Source organism: Heterocephalus glaber, unplaced genomic scaffold, assembly GCF_053883595.1.
Source record: "Heterocephalus glaber isolate CG9 unplaced genomic scaffold, H.glaber_assembly_v1.0 deba00001509, whole genome shotgun sequence".
Taxonomy (NCBI): Eukaryota; Metazoa; Chordata; class Mammalia; order Rodentia; family Bathyergidae; genus Heterocephalus; species Heterocephalus glaber.
Window position 1 is genome coordinate 24159992 of NW_028258325.1, and position 19237 is coordinate 24179228.

General features: G+C 33.3%; 1 protein-coding gene and 1 long non-coding RNA gene across 4 annotated transcripts in view; one reads left to right on the plus strand and one right to left on the minus strand.

The window, feature by feature from the left end:
- Positions 1 to 19237, minus strand: part of LOC147825090 (uncharacterized) — a 195107-nt gene that overhangs the window by 18083 nt on the left and 157787 nt on the right. The gene's annotated exons all lie outside the window — the stretch shown is intronic.
- On the plus strand, positions 925 to 2650 carry LOC110349653 (uncharacterized). Its single transcript, XR_002395796.2, has 3 exons — positions 925 to 1306; positions 1893 to 2077; positions 2603 to 2650. It is a non-coding gene; the product is annotated as an uncharacterized LOC110349653 (long non-coding RNA).

Genomic DNA, 19237 nt, shown 5'->3' on the forward strand with positions numbered 1-19237 from the left:
AGTGGCCTGGCCCCTTAGACAATGGTTATAGTGGCTTTTGAATGCCTATAGGCTGAATTCAAGGAAACATTTTCTTGGCTGGCAGGGTGCATTGGAATTCTCTTCTGAAGATAAAGTCTTTCAACAACTTTCCAATTTTATATCCTTGAGCTTGTGATTGGTGGGGTCTGACCAAGTTCTGAAATGCTTTTGACATTACTTTCCTATCATCATAGACGAATATACTTGTTTTTATTTTTTTAAGAAGGCTGATCTCTACATCAATTATATCTTCCTTGGTCCAGCTTTACACACTTTATATGCATTTTTTCTGGCTAAAATGAAAGTTTGTGTTTTGATCCTGATCCACACTATAAATCTGGCTGAAAACAGGCAGCAGTTCCCATACCACAGCATGAAGATTGAGCTGCCTTGATATTTCCTCCACCAGATCAAGTACTTCATCACCTTTAAACTCAGATTCACAAGAACTTTTAGGGTATGGACAAAAATGTAGAAATATTCTGTTCCAGAATGTAACATGATTGGCTTCTAATCCAATTCCTAATCGAGTCCCTGCTCCTGTGTAAAACCTCATGAGTTTGGCCCTCACTGTCTACATCCATATTACCATTCTTGTCTTCTGTACACCAACCAGAGTTACTTATCAAGTTCTTTGCAACATTCTAAACTTTCTCTAGCCTGCTCCCCTAAACATTTCCAAATCCTTCTACAAACCATTTTCAAAGGCTTCTGAAACACATGGTTAGGTTGGAGATACAAAGCAACAACTATGCTTCTCTGGTATGAGTTTTATGTACTAGTCAGTTTGCTTTTCCTCTGGGACAAAATACCTGATTTGGACAATTTAAACTTCATTTTTGCCTCATGTTTACAGAGCTTATAGTCTATGGTCCACTGACCAGTCTTCAGAGTGGTAGAAACTTCATAATGGAAGATTATGACAGAGGAAACTTCTCTACTTAGGGCATTTGGGAAGCAGAAAGTAGGGGAAATGCAGAGAGGAAGGTGGCAGGGACCTGATATATTCCTCAAACTCATGCCCCATCAGACAAATTCAAAAGTGTACTTTAATCTCCTAAGTATGTCACAAGTGAATCAATTTGACAAGCAACATTAATCATCAAAAGCTAAATATTTGTAACAGAAGAAAGAACAATCATTCCACTGAACTAGAAGACTTTAGCCAGGCCATTTTGGATTTCTAATAACTATTAATCAACAGGAAAATGAGGAAGTTATCATCTGGATAGGATAATGGATCCTGATTGCTAAAGGGAAGATGGACTATTACTGAATAATGGAGGTAAGAAAAATTATTTGGGGGATACAGGAATATTTTAGGACTATCATTACTTGTGATTAAGGACAATGGAAAACCATGGGGAACTAATTAAAAGAAAACTGCTACTAATGCAGCCTTTCAAAAATAAAAGTTCAGATTGCTTCTAAAATTAAAAAAAAAAAAACTGTGATGCTTGCTAAAGGTAAAGGGAATACCAATTTGGTAGTGGAAATATATAATTATGAATACTATGACCAAATAAGCAGTTTAAAAATGAGAATTATAATTTTTATCAATATTTCCCTCTTACTTTGTTACCTATGAAATACCTTTGTTTCCTTGCTTCTTTTGCCTCTTATTATGCATCACAAGTATTGAATTTATATTGTTATTAGTTGATATATAAATATTTTTAATTTTACATCTTAATATACTAGTTATCAGGTATCAAAAAAGCAAAATCATCACTCACATACTCTATTTCTTCTTATAGGAATAAGACATCTATTTTTATTGTATATAGAATATTTGCATCACATTAGGTGGAATTATGATCTTGCTAATGTCTTTATTTGAGGATTTATTATCATTTATGTTTCCTGTATAGGTACCAAGCTGACAAGAGGTGATCTTGTGATAGTGAATTTTATGGACCAACTTGATTGGGCCATGGCTTGTTCAGATAGCTAATTAAATACTATTGTTTGGTGTTACCATAGCAATGTTTCCAGAAGACAATAGTATCTGAATGGATGTGAACTGAACATCCATAAAGCTGATGGCCAATGAAATGTAAGTGTCATCTAATCACTGACTTTCTGCATAGACCCAAAAGACAAAAGATTGGAATTAACCTCTCTCTGCCTAACCACTTGAGCTAAAGCATTAATATTCTATCTTTGGCAATTTTTGTTCTCAGCCTTTGAGTTTCAGACTGGACTCTACACCACTAGCTTGCTGCCTCTCATACATTGAAACCATACCCTGATTATGTGTCTCTAGCTAGTGAATGGCAGGTTGTAGAACTCTACACCTCTACACCTCTATTCTAGAAACTCTAACTAATACTTATGGAAAAGGGTGAAACATGATGCCATATGTGAATTGTAAGAAATAGATCCATTTGGAAAAAAAGAAGGATGTTTTAATATATAGCTATGCCTACATTGAAAGTATTAAGAAAATATTTTAGTGTATTTTATGATTCATTAAGCATATAACATCCTCTTTAACCACTATCATTCTAAGTATTTTGTTAAATCCTAAGAAAATTGAAAATGTTTTAATACATTTGTACTTTTTTTTTTACTTTATTAGGTCTAATATTTCCAAGGAGAGCAGAGATGGTAGAACAGTCAAACTCACAATTACATTTAAATAAAAAAGAAAAGTTGAAAAATAATGTGTTCTTAATTTCATCTTATGCCCTTTTCTTCACCATGGCAGAGGAGTAATAGACTACACTATAATGTATATATGTGTGTGTCTAATATGGCTGAGGAGTGCTGTAGGCTATACCATGTAAGTTTCTGTAAATATACTCTATGATATTTACACAACCTGCAACATAGAGTAAGACCACAGATTCGATATTTATTATATGTTCAATAAGTTAAGAGTGAACAAAGAAATGTAAAGTTAGAAAAAACATCAAACATGAATGGATCCAAAAACATGCTGGCCATGAGTTTTCTGCCTTGACAGTAGCAATCTTTTACCATTCATTCCGAATCATCAGTTGAACTTAACCCACACATGGAAGAATGTCCAGAAAGGCAGACCATGCCTTTGAAAAAAAAAAAAAACACCAGCAGTTAATGGCTTCATTCATCCCTCTGGGAGCCCATGGCTATTCTCCCATGTTTTATCTGAATCTGTCTTTTCATTTAACAGTGTATGAGTCAGACCTCTCCCATTCCATGCTATTTCATCAGGAGAAAAGAGGAAGGGAGAATGATAGCAACTGTCTTCAATAGAGCCTTCTTTATTCATAGTCCTTCAAACCAGGGTAGTTTAATAGGGATGATAAAGTACAGTACATGGAGGAAAATTGAATCCAGATAAAGTTATGAGGACCAAAGCAAACAGAAAATGCTGAAATTGCAAGATAGAAATCATTTTCCCTGCTAAGAAATTGCTCAAAGTGAAGGCAAACATTATTTACAGACCTCCCATATACATTGTAACAAGATGTCTATTTTTGACCTTGGCATCAACAAATATTTTGGAAGACAATAGCCATTTTTTCCTTGATATTGAACTCAAATAGTCAGAGATGTTCATCTAGGGTTTTTATTTAATCCCTATTATCTTTCAATTTGCTGAAACATTTCTTGTGTCTTCTAATTTTTTTTTAGCTAAGTCAACAGAGTTTAAAGATCCATTTCAATGTTATGAAATATTTTCTGTGCCTCTATTTTGTAGGCGGCCTATCAGTAACTGTTAGGAATACTGAGGGAGAGGACCAACGTCAGATTATATGGTTTTTATTACAGTATGAACTTTGTTACTAGTTACTTGAGATGGAGCAGTTAATACATACTTTTCTTTCCTTTCTGTTACATAGCAGCACTATTGATAATTTATAAATTTTTTATCAAATTAGGTTATATATATATATATGGTTGAGCATTATAAAATTCTTAAAATATTATTTTAAAATGATAGTCCTGGTGAGTTTGGCTATTATATATTCATTGTTAATTAATTATTAATTAAAATGTCAGTATTGTATCTTTTCCACATCTAAGAGAACTTAGGGTGATATTGAAGGCATAGATTCTGCAGTAGGCTGCTTGTGTCTGAATGGTGTCAGTAATATTACTTTGAGCAAGTTCCTTAAGTTCTCTCCGCATGTTTCCTTTGCTATAAAATAAGAAATTCCTCATAGAATTATTGAAAGCTTGATATGTTGAAAATATGTAAAGAAGATAGTGTCTAGCTCATACAACCTCAATAAATGTCAGATATTATGGTTATTCACATATTCAAATCATTTATTAAATGTATAGGGAAAATTTACAGCATTTGAATATTTGATTTCATAATTAAACCCTTAATTATCAAAGTTACATTTTTCTGTTACTGAAAACTCTCTTGAAGCACAATTTTTGAGTCCTAGCTTTTATCTAGCAAATAATCAGCCCTCTGTTTCCTATTTCCACTCTTTACAATTTTTGCAGAAAATTTCCCTCATTAAATTGTTTTAGAATCTATAAGGTTCCAAATGTTATTTTAAACTTGATAAAAGGAACAAGATAAAATATATGTAATAAATATAAAAATATATGTAATACATGTAAAATATGAAATGTATGTAGTAAATAGAAAAAACTGAAAGATCAGTTCATTAAGTAACACAAATTATTCAATGAAGAAATAAATTATATAATTTTATATTATCTCATTTGGTTTAGAAAAGATTCAATTAAAATTGATAGACTAAAGTTGTAATTTGAAAACAATTAATAATTATTTCTTGGTTATATTATAAATATTGGTCCAACATTTTAAAACAAATCTGGTTTTAAGGTTAGGTTTTCTCATCTTTCTAGAAATTCTACCTGGAACTGATATGAGTTTTATTATAAATTTATAATATGCCTGACTTGTGAAACTTTTCTGTGGTATATAAGGCTAGCCCACATCTATTTCTGAATGTAATTTGCTTTGCTATATTTCTGTTCTACTTGAAAAGAATGTTAATTCATAGTTAATAAACCATTTGAATTTTAAGGAATAGATTTAATTTCCTGATAATAACAATGTGAGAAAATTTCCATTCTAACATACTAAATATCTTTCAAAAAGTTATTCTCCAAGTTGAATAATGTCTGTTGTATAACTGGTACTGAATAAGGGTTTCCAAATTTATAAATATCTAATATATACTCTAAGATACTAATGTATGCAGTGCTATCTTTTTTACATTCCCTCCAAAATTAATGTAGAAATTTAATCACCATGGTGATATTAATACCATGGGCATAACACTGGGTTTCAAAAACACATCCCTTATTTTTCTATCAAAAATGTTTACTTTAGCATAATAGTAGCTGGTTGTGCATCTCAGTACCTTTCCCCGAGGTATACAGGAAGCAATCTTTGTTTTTACTGGCTTGATATGATGAACAGCAAGGTCTGTACACCTGTGCAAAAGTGTCAAACCAGGATTTTCACTCACATTATGCACTGCTTCACAGATTTTGTGTATGTTTACCTGAACATGACACAGGGTATAATACACCCATATCACTCTAGGATTTGGTTTTTTTTTTAAGTTTTCTTTTGATCTTTGTGGTAGAAATAACCCAATTCAGCATAATGGTACATGAAAAAACATATTTGCAAATTTTGGAGGAGGTCAAAAGTGAATCATCATATTACTCATGTATGGATGATGAAGATGATCCATTATGGTAAAATACATGTTTTCATAACAGAAGAGTGGTATGGATATATGACAATGATGATGATGATGACTTTGACATTGCCCATGTGAGCCAAAATTCCTGTGACAGTGAAATGGAGCAAGAATCAACTGATATAGATACAGGGAATGACTTTATTGATTCAGAGGATGAAGGAAACAGCAATATGAGTACACATTTGATTACTCAAAATGTGCAAAATGATCACGCAATCAAATGGAACAATCCAATGTTAGAACTAGGACTGAAAATATAGCGAGGAATTTGGCAAGGGTGAAACCTATTGAACAGAATGCCAGCACTGCAATTCAATACTGGAAATTGTAACAGATGAAATGATACAAGATATTGTGAAATACACAAAGGCTGAAATACAAGTAAAACATTCTGTATGAACCAATATCTGTACTCAGAAATGTATTTATTCTGACATCTAAGTAGCAGAACTGAAAGCATTCATAGTTCTACTGTACTTAGTAGGGCTTTCTCCTGGTAATCGTAAGAATGTAAATAATTTATGGAAAAGTAATGGGTGTGGGCTTGAGGTTTGTAGCACAACAATGACACTGAGGAGATTTGGTTTCCTTCAAAATTGGCTGAGTTTTGATGACAAAAACCACCCACTAAGAAAAAAAAGAACAAATAATCTGGCTGCTGTCCAACCATTGACAGATTTGTGAGTAATTGCCAAGCAATTTACACACCATCTGAATACATGACTATAATGCACATCTTGCAGCATTTCATGGCCACCATAGCTTCAGGGCATGCATGCTACAAAGACCTTTCACAATATGCCATAAAAATTTATACCCTTACGGATGGGAAGACTTATTATGCATTCAATTTAGAAATTTATCCTGTAACTCCTATTCATATGGTAACAAACCAAATGATGCTGTGAACAGACTTGTTGCTCCCATCTCCCAAACTAATCAGAATGTGACATTCAACAATTGGTTTACCAGTTTCCAATTAATGTTACATTTGCTAACAGAGTACAAGTTGACCATTGTAGGAACTGTATGCTGAAATGAAGCAGAAATTCCAAATCAAATGTTGCAATTCAAAACAGAATTGTATAGGATAATCTTTAGATTCCAGAAAGATTTACATTGGTCTGTATTTGGCAAAGAAAATGTCAGCATTGGACCATGATAGAAATATTAATAGGGAAACCTCTACAAAATGGAATTCTGAGATTGAAACTTTATACAACAAAACCAAAGGCAGAGTAGACGTTGTTGATGAGCTATATAGCAACTGTGATGTCACTCAAAACACAAAGTGCTAGCCAATGGTTGTGTTTTACTCAATCTTAAACATTTGCGGCATAAATATGTTGATAGTTTATGAAGAAAAGAACAAGTGCAAAATACCACAGAGAAATTTACTTAAAGGATTTGGACTGGAATTCACAAGATATTATTTATAGCAGAGGAAAAACAAAGTATTTCTTCCCAGGGAACTATGAAAAAACATTATGGAACACACTACTGAGCTAACAGGTAAACAGGCAGCTACAGCAACCCAAAGACCTACTATGAGAACAGGAAAACCCAAAAGATGTCAACTGTGCCCTACAAGAAAAGACAGGAGAACAAAATATATTTGCTATCAATGTAACCAGTACTTGTGTGTAGAACATGTAATTTTCATATGTGAAGACTATCTTGAGTGTGACAGCTGAAGCAAAGATTATTTCTGTGCTAGACTTCTATTTGTATTTACATTGTAGTTTACATAGGTTTTTATTCCTGTTGTCATCTCTAAGGTTTTGTAAGCAAGTACACAGCTGATGTGAAAATGTTTAATGACTATTCTAAGCATTCATTTAACATTTGATATTTCATTTTATTGATATCCGATTTCTCTGCTAAGTACATGCTGTACACCATAGTAGAAAGCTCATGACAAACTAGGAAGAGAAGATAGGTGACAAGAATGGCCTGTCACATAGGCCAGCTAAGCACATGTGCTGTCAATGTAGAGAGATATGTGTTTGGAACATGCAGTTGTTATGTGTGAAGGCTGCCTTGGGTGTGACATTTGAAGCAAGGATTATTTTTGCTGTAGACTGCTATTGATATTTTCATTGTAGGTCACATAGGTTTTTATTTCTGATGTTTTTTAGACTTTGTACACTAAAAACAAGTTGATGTTGAAAATTTTGATGCTTTTTATAAACACTCAATAAATATTGAAATGGAATACTTTTTCTTTCTGACTTTTTCCTGTTAGTCATTCATTATTTGGTAAAACTTATAAAAATAAAATTAATAATTCATCAATAGGAATATTTAAAAAAATAAATATAGGATCAATACATACATGCACCTTTTATGACAAAAAATGTGTCATGTCCCCCAGGTTAAGTGGTGACACCTTTAAAAAATGATGAGGTCATAAGGGCTCCACTCAAAGTAATGGATTAGGAAGTTAGTTACCAAACCAAACTTAAGATTGTTCTTTTGCTTTCATCCTATTTCATACATACTCACTTGTCCTTTTACATAATGTGAAGTCTCTCACCAGATGCAGTCAATCTTGGACACCTCGTTCTCCAGAACCATGAATGGAATGAACTTCCATTTTCAGAAATTTATTAAAAAAGCAGAGCTTTTTATTCTTTGATATTCTGACATTAGAAAACAGACTAAGACCAAAAGGATGAAGTCTAGAAAGGCAAAATACAGTTTGCTAGATGCTTGCTAAGAAATGTTTTAAAACCAAGTTGGAAGACAGTCATGATTTTTCCCAGAATAGAGTACCTTCCTGAGCTACACATTTCCACAGAGATTAATGCTGTCTGGGGAAATGAGACAGTTGTCGACAACTGTAGTGGCTTCCAGTGGTGGCAAATCGAACCCCAGATGCAGTATACTTTGTCATGTCCCGTTAAAAGCTGCTCCTTACACTTCCTGTTCTTGGTCCTGTGAACCTGACTGAATTCATGGAAGATTTCCAAAGTTGCTTCTCTAGGTAGTTATTTGTTTTGGAAATCATTGTGTTTCTTCCATTCTATTCTACTTAGGTAATATTAACCAGTTTTTCTTGCTCACAACTAATATTTCTAAGTGGCATAGTAATGAGATATCATAGCAGAGTAGAATGAGTTCAAGATTTGAAATTAGCCAAAATGATGTCTTGTTTGTATTATTTCCTACTTATAAATTGTATCACATTACTTTACCTCTCTGTGCTTTATTTTAAGAATTTATAAAATTGGTTTTATATTCCTTAGTCTGGAGGATTGTTTGTGGGATTGAAATAATGCTAGAATAAGACAATGTGTGACACACAGTGTTCAGTAATGGTGACAGAATGGTCAAATTCAAACCCTTTCATAATTTATCTTTCCATGTAAGACTTCTTCAATCACTTGAACACCATTTGGAGGAATTTACTCTGAAATATATGCCATACATTTATTTGATAACATATATTATGCTTCAGAATCTAAAGCTTCCTAAAGAAAAGATAAAGCACTTTAGGTCTGGGAGTTTAGCTCAGTGGTTCTGCTGCTTACCTCTCAAGCACAAGGTCCCAAGTTTGATCCCTGGTACCAAAAAAACCCAAAAAACAAGAAATAAACAAAAAGTTAAAGCACTTGCATTGTTTGCTTTTTTCACACCTCAAGATAACTTCAAGACTCTAAGTATGACTAAGCACCTGAGGCTGGATGAAAATAGAATCAACTTACATTTTGAAAGCAATAGCTTTTACTATTTCTGGCTTCCATCCTGCGGGATTTTACTAAGCCTTTCTGCACCTACTTAGTGACTTTACCATTCCTGCTCTTACTTCCTACAAGGAACATGCATCCCTTCCCTTATCATCCTCACCCATGGGAAAAGCCAGTTTCAGGTCAGTATTGCCTAGAATCGAGTGACCAAATCTCCCCAGATGTGGAGTTCATAACATAGACCCACCTGTCTATGCAAATATGCATATTCTTACCTAATTTATCAGTAATAAGGTGATATTTAAGATTACTTATAAGTCTGCTTTATTTCTCAAGTTGCTCCAAAACTTGGTACAGAAGAGATATACCACTTATAAGTACTCATTTGAAGTGTAACATCTCAAAAGGATACAAAAGAGTTTCTGATTCACTTAAAGACTTGATCATGGTAATTATCTCTACTCAAACTTATGAGGCTGCGTTTAGGATACACCATAGACCAGAGCTGCTTCTGTTTCAAAAGAGGAGGATGCCTTTGACAGTACTCTTGTAGGAGAAATACAAGAAATACAACTGGCAGTCTATTCTCTGTGAATAACACCACAGCAAGCTGATAGGAAAACTTACTATGCATTATTTATCAAGCACTGCATTTTTAATACTCTCAAATAACAAACTCTGAAGAGCTAACAATGAAAAGATAGAACTTTTTGTGTACCTAACGTGACAAGTCATTAGTAAGAAAAGTGTTGTTTTAGATATCAGAAAATTGAGCCTCAAAAGAGTTAAGTAACCTACCTTGTTTCCATTAATGGTATATACATGACTCTTGAAACTCTGAAGTTTTCATCCTACTTGGGCAGATAAAAATTTATAGTTTTATACACATGTGTAATTTCTCACCTATTCTCACTCCCTGAACAGAATTTAAAAGATAAATAACAAGGGTGATAATTTAGAGTTCAAACTCAATAAATTCAAATTTTATAGCAAATGCTTAAATAGGACTTGGCAGGGATTAAATGGAAAAATAAGAAATATCACATATATCCAAATATATATACACACATAAGCACACTCTCTCTCTCTGTCTGTCTCTCTCTCTCTCACTAACCATTCCTTTGCAGTAGACTTTCCATAACTTCAGTAAGCAGCTGCCTGAATTGTACCCATTATCTGTATAAATATATAATGTCCCAAGTGTGCAATTATGTTAGCCCACAGTGAAGAATGACTTGGTTTTAAAATCCATATGGTTAGAACCTGCCCGATTCAGAATTATTTGCACTTGAAAGGATAGGGGACTCTTCGCAGAAACGGTCCATAGCTCAATGCAGCCTATTAGTGCATATTTCATAGTAAAGAAAGGAGCCTTATCACTGGTAATTCTGTCTTACTCCCCAGACAGAGAGATGTACTTTCCCTACCTCATTCTGATGAGTATGAGGTTAGTTGGCTCACTGCCCATTTCTCCCATGCAGAACATTCACTCCATGCACATTTTGGCTTATAATATCAGAGTCCATATTCAAAATACAATATGGGCAGTCCATTTACTGTTTAATCGATATTATAATTCACAGAGCTCAATATACATGTTTATTATTTCATCACAATTGCATTATCATTAAAAAAATCTTCCACAGTCTTTTTCCTAAGTGCCTGACTAGACATTAAATTATTGTTTTTCCTTAGGAAGTTAATCCAATGAAAATTGCAAACTTTGTGAGAGCAATTCTTCACTATATATAGAAGAGCAATGATCTGTTTAAGTTTACAATTGGTTGTTACATATTTATGTGTTCTTATTAATATTTTAATGAAGTATTCACTGTATCTCTTTACCTACTAAAGTCTGCTAAGCAAAACCAAATAGTTTGTTCCAGACATTATCCTAACAATTATGCTCTAAAGTGATTCAAATAAGGTTAAGAAGATAGGATTCCTTTAAACATGAAAATTAATTAATGATATAATGCAATCTATGATAAATATGCTTATTATAAAAGTGACAGTTAAGTGAGCTAAGATAACTGAGAAAGAATTAGATTAATCTGAAGGTGAAATATCTTATAGACTATATGGGATTCAAACCAACTTTTGAAGAATAAATAGCAATTCAAAATAAGTTTTGAAAAGCAAAGTAATATGCATAATTCCTAGGGCCCTAAGAGAGATCATGTTTTGTGCTACAAAAGAGACTTTAAGTCATTACCAAATGAAACAGAGCTTATGAAATGAGAAAGTTTGATGTCAAAAAGTAAAGAATTCCAAGTTAGCTTGCACTTTGCTTTCTAGTATTCACTGTATGGTCTCATACACTTGTGTGGGTAAAAAATTAGATGCTGAAAAGACAGTTAGGCATAATGTGGCACAAGGCCAATTAGCCAAAGGAGAGCAGGAATCATAAAAAAAATGGAATTCAGGCAAAAGTGTCACTAGCACTGTAGAAATTCTGTCAGATAAAGCACTCAAGTAGGATTGTTTTAGGGTAAAGTATTGGAAGCCCATCAAATTGTTATTCTACTGAATTTATGGAATCATTAGACATTCAGCCCGTTCTTATGAGCAGTTTACTGCATGTTTGGTATTCTGTAAAATATGGAGAAAATAAATATGAGTGGAGTACAGTACAATTTTGTAGGAACTATAAATTCTAATGGGAGATGATGGATTATTTGAATGGATGGATAAGTGGATGGATGGATGGAGGGATGGATGAAAGAATGAATGAATAGATATAAAGATACATGATTATTTGTGCTAGTTCCCGTGCTACTGAGGATTTGTTCATAAAGTTTTTTTCTATGCTAATGTCTTCAAGGGCTCTACCTAACTTATCTTCCAGCAAGTTTAGTGTTTCTGTTTTAATATTTAGATCTTTAATCACTTCAATTTTAGTTTAGTGCATGGTTAAAGATAGAGGTCTAGTTTTAATGAAATATAAACTCAAAAAACAGCTTAACTGAATAGGGGACAGTGCTGATAAGGGTAGGTGCTTTATTCTTTTAGGTACACAAGACACTTTTGCAGATTCTTAAAGGATGAATTAATCTCTATTAGCAATTCATATTCCTGAATCTACTTTGGTTGTCTCCTAACATCCCTGCTTTGAACTGTTGTACACACTATCTAGGCTGACTACCATGGTGCATCTTATAATTACCTAGCCATAGTGGCCAGTGTCTCTTTAGCTTTTATACTCTAAAGTGTTAGCCATAAATTCATTCTCTAAATCCTCCAAGTAAAACTAACATAAGATGTTTGCTCTTCCCCAGAGGCTTGACAGTAGCAGAGGGAAATATCAGAGAGTAAATAAAAACATGGAACAGACAGTTGCCAGATTTTCTTGTTTCTTGATCCCAGTTGATAAGCTCACTACTGGATTTTTTTTTCCTCCATAGCAATGCCAGACATCTGCATTGCTAAAATGTCTCAACCTTCCAGAGATAAATTAATTACTCTCCCTCATTTCACTTCATTCTCTAATCTTCTTCTCTTTTATTACTAATAAGAGTTAAAAGAATATATTCTCACAATAGAGTGATCCTTATTTAGGATAGCGTAACGGTTAATCATGCAGGTGTGCAGCCAGAATTCCTACTTTTCTGTCCTACCTCTTGCATTTATCAACTGGGTGAATTTGAAAGTTTATTTAGCCTTTTTTCTGACTCGGTTTTGTCAGTAAAATAAAATTAATAATAATACCTCTCTGAGTGAGTATGAGAATTATGTGATAATTATATTTTAAGTATGCCTAGTAAATAATTTTTACTAGATGTGTTAGTTACTTTTCTCTTGTTGCTGAGACAAAATACCCAACACCAAAAGTTGGAAGGGAAGGGGTTTATTTGGCTTAAAGTTTGTAGAGATTTCAGTCTATAATCACCTGGCTCCAAGGCAGGGATGGTAAACTGGCCTTGAGAGGAGAAGCAGAGTGGTGCACACAAGGCAGCAACAGCAACAGGAGAGTTAACAGTGTCTCCTTCCCACTTTCATCTTATTCAGACTACTTAGGGTGGGTAGCATTCATACCCTTAATTCTAGTGCCCTTCAGCCTAGAATTGCATCATGAATCAATTCTAGCTTCACACACTCTAGATCCAGCCTATGACCTCATGAGGGTTTGGGGGGGCACCTAGCTCCAAACAATAACATTAGATATTAAAATATCATTAGCATTACTAAAAATATCTTTCATATCATCATCTAACGAATATCTTTTCAGCCTTCCTTCTGGGTCAGATCTTCATAAACAAATTTTACAACCTACAAACAGGTCTAACTAAAAGATCTATTCTAAGACAAATAATTTTTACTTTCATTGTTTTCAGTAGTTAAAAAGACTGGCAGCCCACAAGTATCCAGATATTTGTGATTTTCTTCTTGCTTTGCTTTTAATTTGAAAGGTTTTTCATCAGGCATTCCACTGCATTAGAAAAGTGAAACAGGTTATAAACTGAGAACACTCAGAAGACTCAAAAACAGTTTGCAACAGGTCTATGAGGATCATTTTGTTAAAATAAAAATGTTCTCAGAACCTCAAAGATGGATTCACACACAAATTGTATTGACTGAAAAATGCATAGCAACACGCTTCTCTACAAAGCTTTTAAAGAATTTATATTTTATTCATTACAATAATAAATCCAAAGCTTAATTATCCTTCATCTGGAACCCAAATGTGAAATGAGGTGCAGGCTAAAGTCATATAACAGAGTAAGGATGCACTGTTGCTTGTCATCACTTGTTTCAAGTGTGTTCTCAACACTACCCAGAAATCCTGTTATTTATCTTGGTTCGTCTCACTCTGCCACCATTAATACTTGCACTCTCTGTGAAAATCTCCACTGGTTTGAGCTTTACTCCCTCTAAAATATGACATGAAATCCTAATTTTGGGGGAAAACAGAAGCCATCAAATAAGAAACATCTCATTTAATTACATGAAACCTAAACCTACAAATCTCTACATCCAGTCTATTTTTCATATATACAGTTACAAGAAACATGAAGCTCTTCATTTTAAGGACAGTGTTCAACTTTGATTTAGATACCATTTTAATCTTGTTCTCCTAATATTAAAATATTTATAAATCAGGATAAATTTTTCTCTTCTTTGTTTCAAAGATTCCCTCAATTAGATCTTTTTTATGGCTCTTTGCTCACATCTCTCCTACCACAAGGAAAACCTTCATTCAATCAATCTCAAGAAATTTGCCTTTCTCCCTACCTATTTCCCAGTCAAGTTTGAAAACTTGGTTGTATGTATTCTTCCCATTTCCATGTTCTCAGTAAAGTCTTCAAGCCATTTTAATATAATTTTTGCCTACCCTTAAAATATGCTCCTACTCATTTTGTCTGTATATTTTCTTAAAGTCATTGCATAAAATGAAGTTATGCTTTATATATTTTTATATATTTATTCTAAAACCATCCTAATTTGATTTTATTTACTGAGCAAATTAAAAACTATGATTATTAGATGATTCATTTTCCTATATCTTCATTAATATGTTTTGTAGATTTATTTTATAAGTAATTTATATGCTTTCTGATGTGAAATTGTGACTTGGATATTCAACATAATTTTAAAGTACCTATTCTATTATTGTGATCTTTTTTTTTTGCATTTTTATTATTTTTAATGTTTTTGGTCTTGAGAAATAGTAAAAGAAGTTTATTTTATTATTCTTTTTAATTCTGATTTTTAACTCTGTGAATCATCTTTTTATCACATTTGATTATTACTATTCTCATGCTTATTTTTTTCTTTTCCTTCTTTGAACTCATTATACTATTTTGCTGGGCCAGGGATTTAGCTCAGTGATGGTACCAAAAAACAAACAAACAAACAAACAAACAAACAAAAAGGACTATTTTGCTAACTTTTTAGATTGATATTTATCTCATTGATGAATAGCTTTACTTTTATTCATATGTAAGGATTTACTTCAGTTTTGATATAGAATATTTTATCATTTAGTTCATGTATAAATTTTTTAATATTTTTATATTTCCATTCTTGAACTATTAGTTATTTGGAAGTGTAATATGTAATTTCCAAATATATTTAGCATTTTAAAATTATAATTATATTTTCACTCTAACCCAATATAGTGGTAATTTGTATAATTTTATATTATGAATTATTTGAATATTGATTAGATTTTCATTACAGTTTATCTCAAGATCAAATTTTATACATACCATACCTATGTTTGAAAACAACATGATGAACCCTTAAATGTTTGTGTTCAATATATATTCACAAGGGAAAATATTAACTATACTGTTCAAATTGCCCATATAGTTACTAAGTGTTTTGGGATCTCTTAACAACATGAATAAAATCTCCCAGCATGATCAGTATGATGATGGATTTCTTAAGTTTTGCCTACCAAATAGTTAATTTTTTTATTATACATCTTTGACTATGTTATTAGGTCCAAAAATATAGCCTTGTTTTAAAGTCCTCATAAGACTTGAAAATTTTTATCTCAAATAATGATCTTGCCTTAAGTTCTGCTTTGTCTTTCATATTAAAATAACTTCAAGATTTATGACCCTTTAAGCTTTAAATGAATCTCTAGTGAATTACATGTTAATTGGGTTTTTTAATGTAAATGTGCTGATGTCTACTTTGTATCTTTCAACTTATTCTGTACTTTTTTTAAAATGAATTTTAATGTTACATTTTAGGTATACAATATAATGGCATTCATCATTGAAAATATGCACCTTTACATTATCTCTCTTGGTTCTTATTTTTCCCCATTCCCCTGCCCTCCCTTCAACCCTTCCATCCCTCCCTATTCACAAAGACTTTGTTTCCATTGTTTCATTTTCTCATATTCATTCCATTCCCTTCTTTAATTACTAATGTTTTGAGGATTTCTGTCCTATGTCCAGAATATTCTTTTACATTGATTGATATTTTTCAATTTTCCACACACTTCTTTATGATATCAATTCATTGATGTATTTTGTTTTCATGGGTGTTGACCGCATACTAACTTCAACTGCCATACGACTTTCAGTGCTTGTTCCATGGAAGTTGTCCACTGAAGTTGAAATGAATGAATGTTTGTTCTACCACCCTGCATGAAACCAATGGAGATTTGCCAAAAGAACTTGAAATTATGAAGAAATACAAGCTATGTTTTTAAAAAGCTAAGTAATCAAATAGGAACTTAAAATACAAGTCCTAGAAATAATGAATGGAACTCAGTGCAGGGGTACCTCATGGATGTAGATGCCTCTCTCATATAGGAGAACAGTACACTCTGGATAAGTGAGTCTGAATGAAGTATCCTTCAGCAACATGTAGCTTAGAGGTAGAGAAATGAGAAGGAGCAATAAGGGAGGTGGAATAAAGGAGTGGAACAAAGAGAAGTGAGAAAGCACCCAGTTTTAGGACCTTTTCTATAACATTACAGCTTTGGAAGGTGGGATGAAATTATATAAATTTTATTTTTCCACCACTTTCTATCTGTGAGGAAAGCATAAAGGGACTTGAGTTATAGCAGAGGCAAGAATCATTAATCTGAGAACCTGACATAAAGCAAGTGACCAAATACAAGACAGGAGAAATAAAGGGTGATTGATCAAAAACAAGCCCTTTCATCCAAGAAACTTGACAGTGACCCAGACTCCTGTCAGGTGATATACTCAACCTCAGAAGAGGAAATAATGTACATCCATAGACCCCCTTTAACCCCCTCTGCCTTTGGGAAAGACTGGGATTCAACAGCATATAGGGGAATTGCTGTCTGATTAACCCCTCTGGTACCACTGAAACCCAGAATTAGCTGAAGACTCATAAATGAGAAGTGTGCAGCTGCTCTGCCTCAACACTAAGCCATGATTTAAAAAGTGGTGAGAGAGGCAATTGGGAAATAGAGGAGAAAAGAAAAAAAGATGTAAAAACAACCTGATGCACCTTACACTTTTATAGATGAGAACTGAGGAGAAATTAAAGGTACTCACTGGGTTCTTTGGGTAGTGAAATTAATAATTAAAGAATGGGGTTATATGATTTAATGCTGCAGAAAATAATAACCTAAAACAGGTTTTAAAACCAAATAAGAGATTGTATGTCTACTTAAACATAAATTTTTCTATGTATCTTACACTCACTTGCATGTAATACATACATGCAACATATATACCAATGTATTAATATAACAAGTAAATATCACATTCATAAACTATAGGCATGCATATGTGTATGGGAATATATTTTATTTATATAAAATAATGCAGTGAAAATATATCCATTATATTATATCAATATACACCAAATGAAAAAGAAATGCAACATGCATTTTTGGCCTAAACAGAAGTTTTATGCCGTACCTAAGGTTCTAGAACAACTCCTCACTCTGAGATACTGGATTTATGGGGAACTATGTACAAATAGGAGATTACTGGCCAGAAAAATGGCTTTGTTAAAAAAGAGGAATCTGTGGAGCACAAAGCATAATGTCAGACTGGACCAACATGAGTCTCACTGAGAACAGTTCTTACTAAACAATAAGTAAATAAATAAATAAGGGATGCTAGGGAAAGGTAGTGCTACCAAATCAGTGCAGTTAGCCTCCTCTTGAGTTCAAATACCATCATGTAATATTCTTTCTCATGCATCATCAAAATACTCAAAACTTAAGAAATCCATCAGAATGACAAAATGAGTAAAAATAAACAGGATCTTTTGCCTCAATTCTTTCAATCCAGAGGAAAAATTACCAAACACTTGGTAGAAATGATGGGAATTATATAATTAATATGGTTGAATATACACATAGAAATACACATATAAATGTGCATACACACATATATGCACTGATGTAGTCAGGGTTTGCAAGGGAATAGATTTTATATAGGATATATACATTTATAGGATTATTTTTAATATTTACCCAAAAAGTCAAATGTGGAAGAGTGCAAAAGATCTGTCCATGTGCTAGAGACCCAAGGGATCCAGTCAGAGGCCAAGAGCTCACAATAATCTCTGTCCTTGCATGGTCAGCTGCTATAAGGAAGAATGGCATGGCAGAGCAACACGGTGGAGGAATAGCTGCTCGCTCCATGGCTGACTGGAAACCAGGAGTGAAGGCAGGACCCAGGGAGAAGTATAAATCTTTCCAGGCCATACTTCCCCACTATGACTTTCCTTTTCTGTCCAGGCCCCACCTCCTAGCAGCAAGTCAGTTAAAAGTCTCCATAATTTAATCACCTGAAAAGCTTGGAGCACATGAAGTTTTGGAGGGACATCTATACATAAATCATAACAGCTCCCAGAAACAGGAAGCGCCACAGAGCCATTCCAAACTTCTGATTTCCGGAAATGTAACATAACAAATATGTGTTTTTTAAAGTCATTAAGTTGGTGGTAATTTGTTACCACAACAATCAAAAACTAACACACCCTGTTATATAAAAGTTGAAACAAAGGATGGTTCCTAGAAGCACAAGCGTGAACAAGAATATTAAAAGCACAGGATTTTTTGAAGTCTGAGTATAAATTTTTGAGCCTTTTATCCCCCAGATTTTCCAATACTCGATAATGGAGATTGATACAAAGGTATCTGGAAATAGTATAGAAGCACATCAACAGCAGAAACACAAAGTCTATTACTGGGGTATGTATATGAACATTGAACACAGCCAACTACTTCAGCAAAGCTACTCCCTACTAATTCTTCCCTTTCAAATTTTCCTTAGTAGCTCATTTTAATCATTATGTTTAGCTTGAATAAAATGATAAGGGAACCAAATGAGTATAATTTACTACCAGCCCTGCCAAGTATAAATGTGGTTCATTACCTGCTTTTAT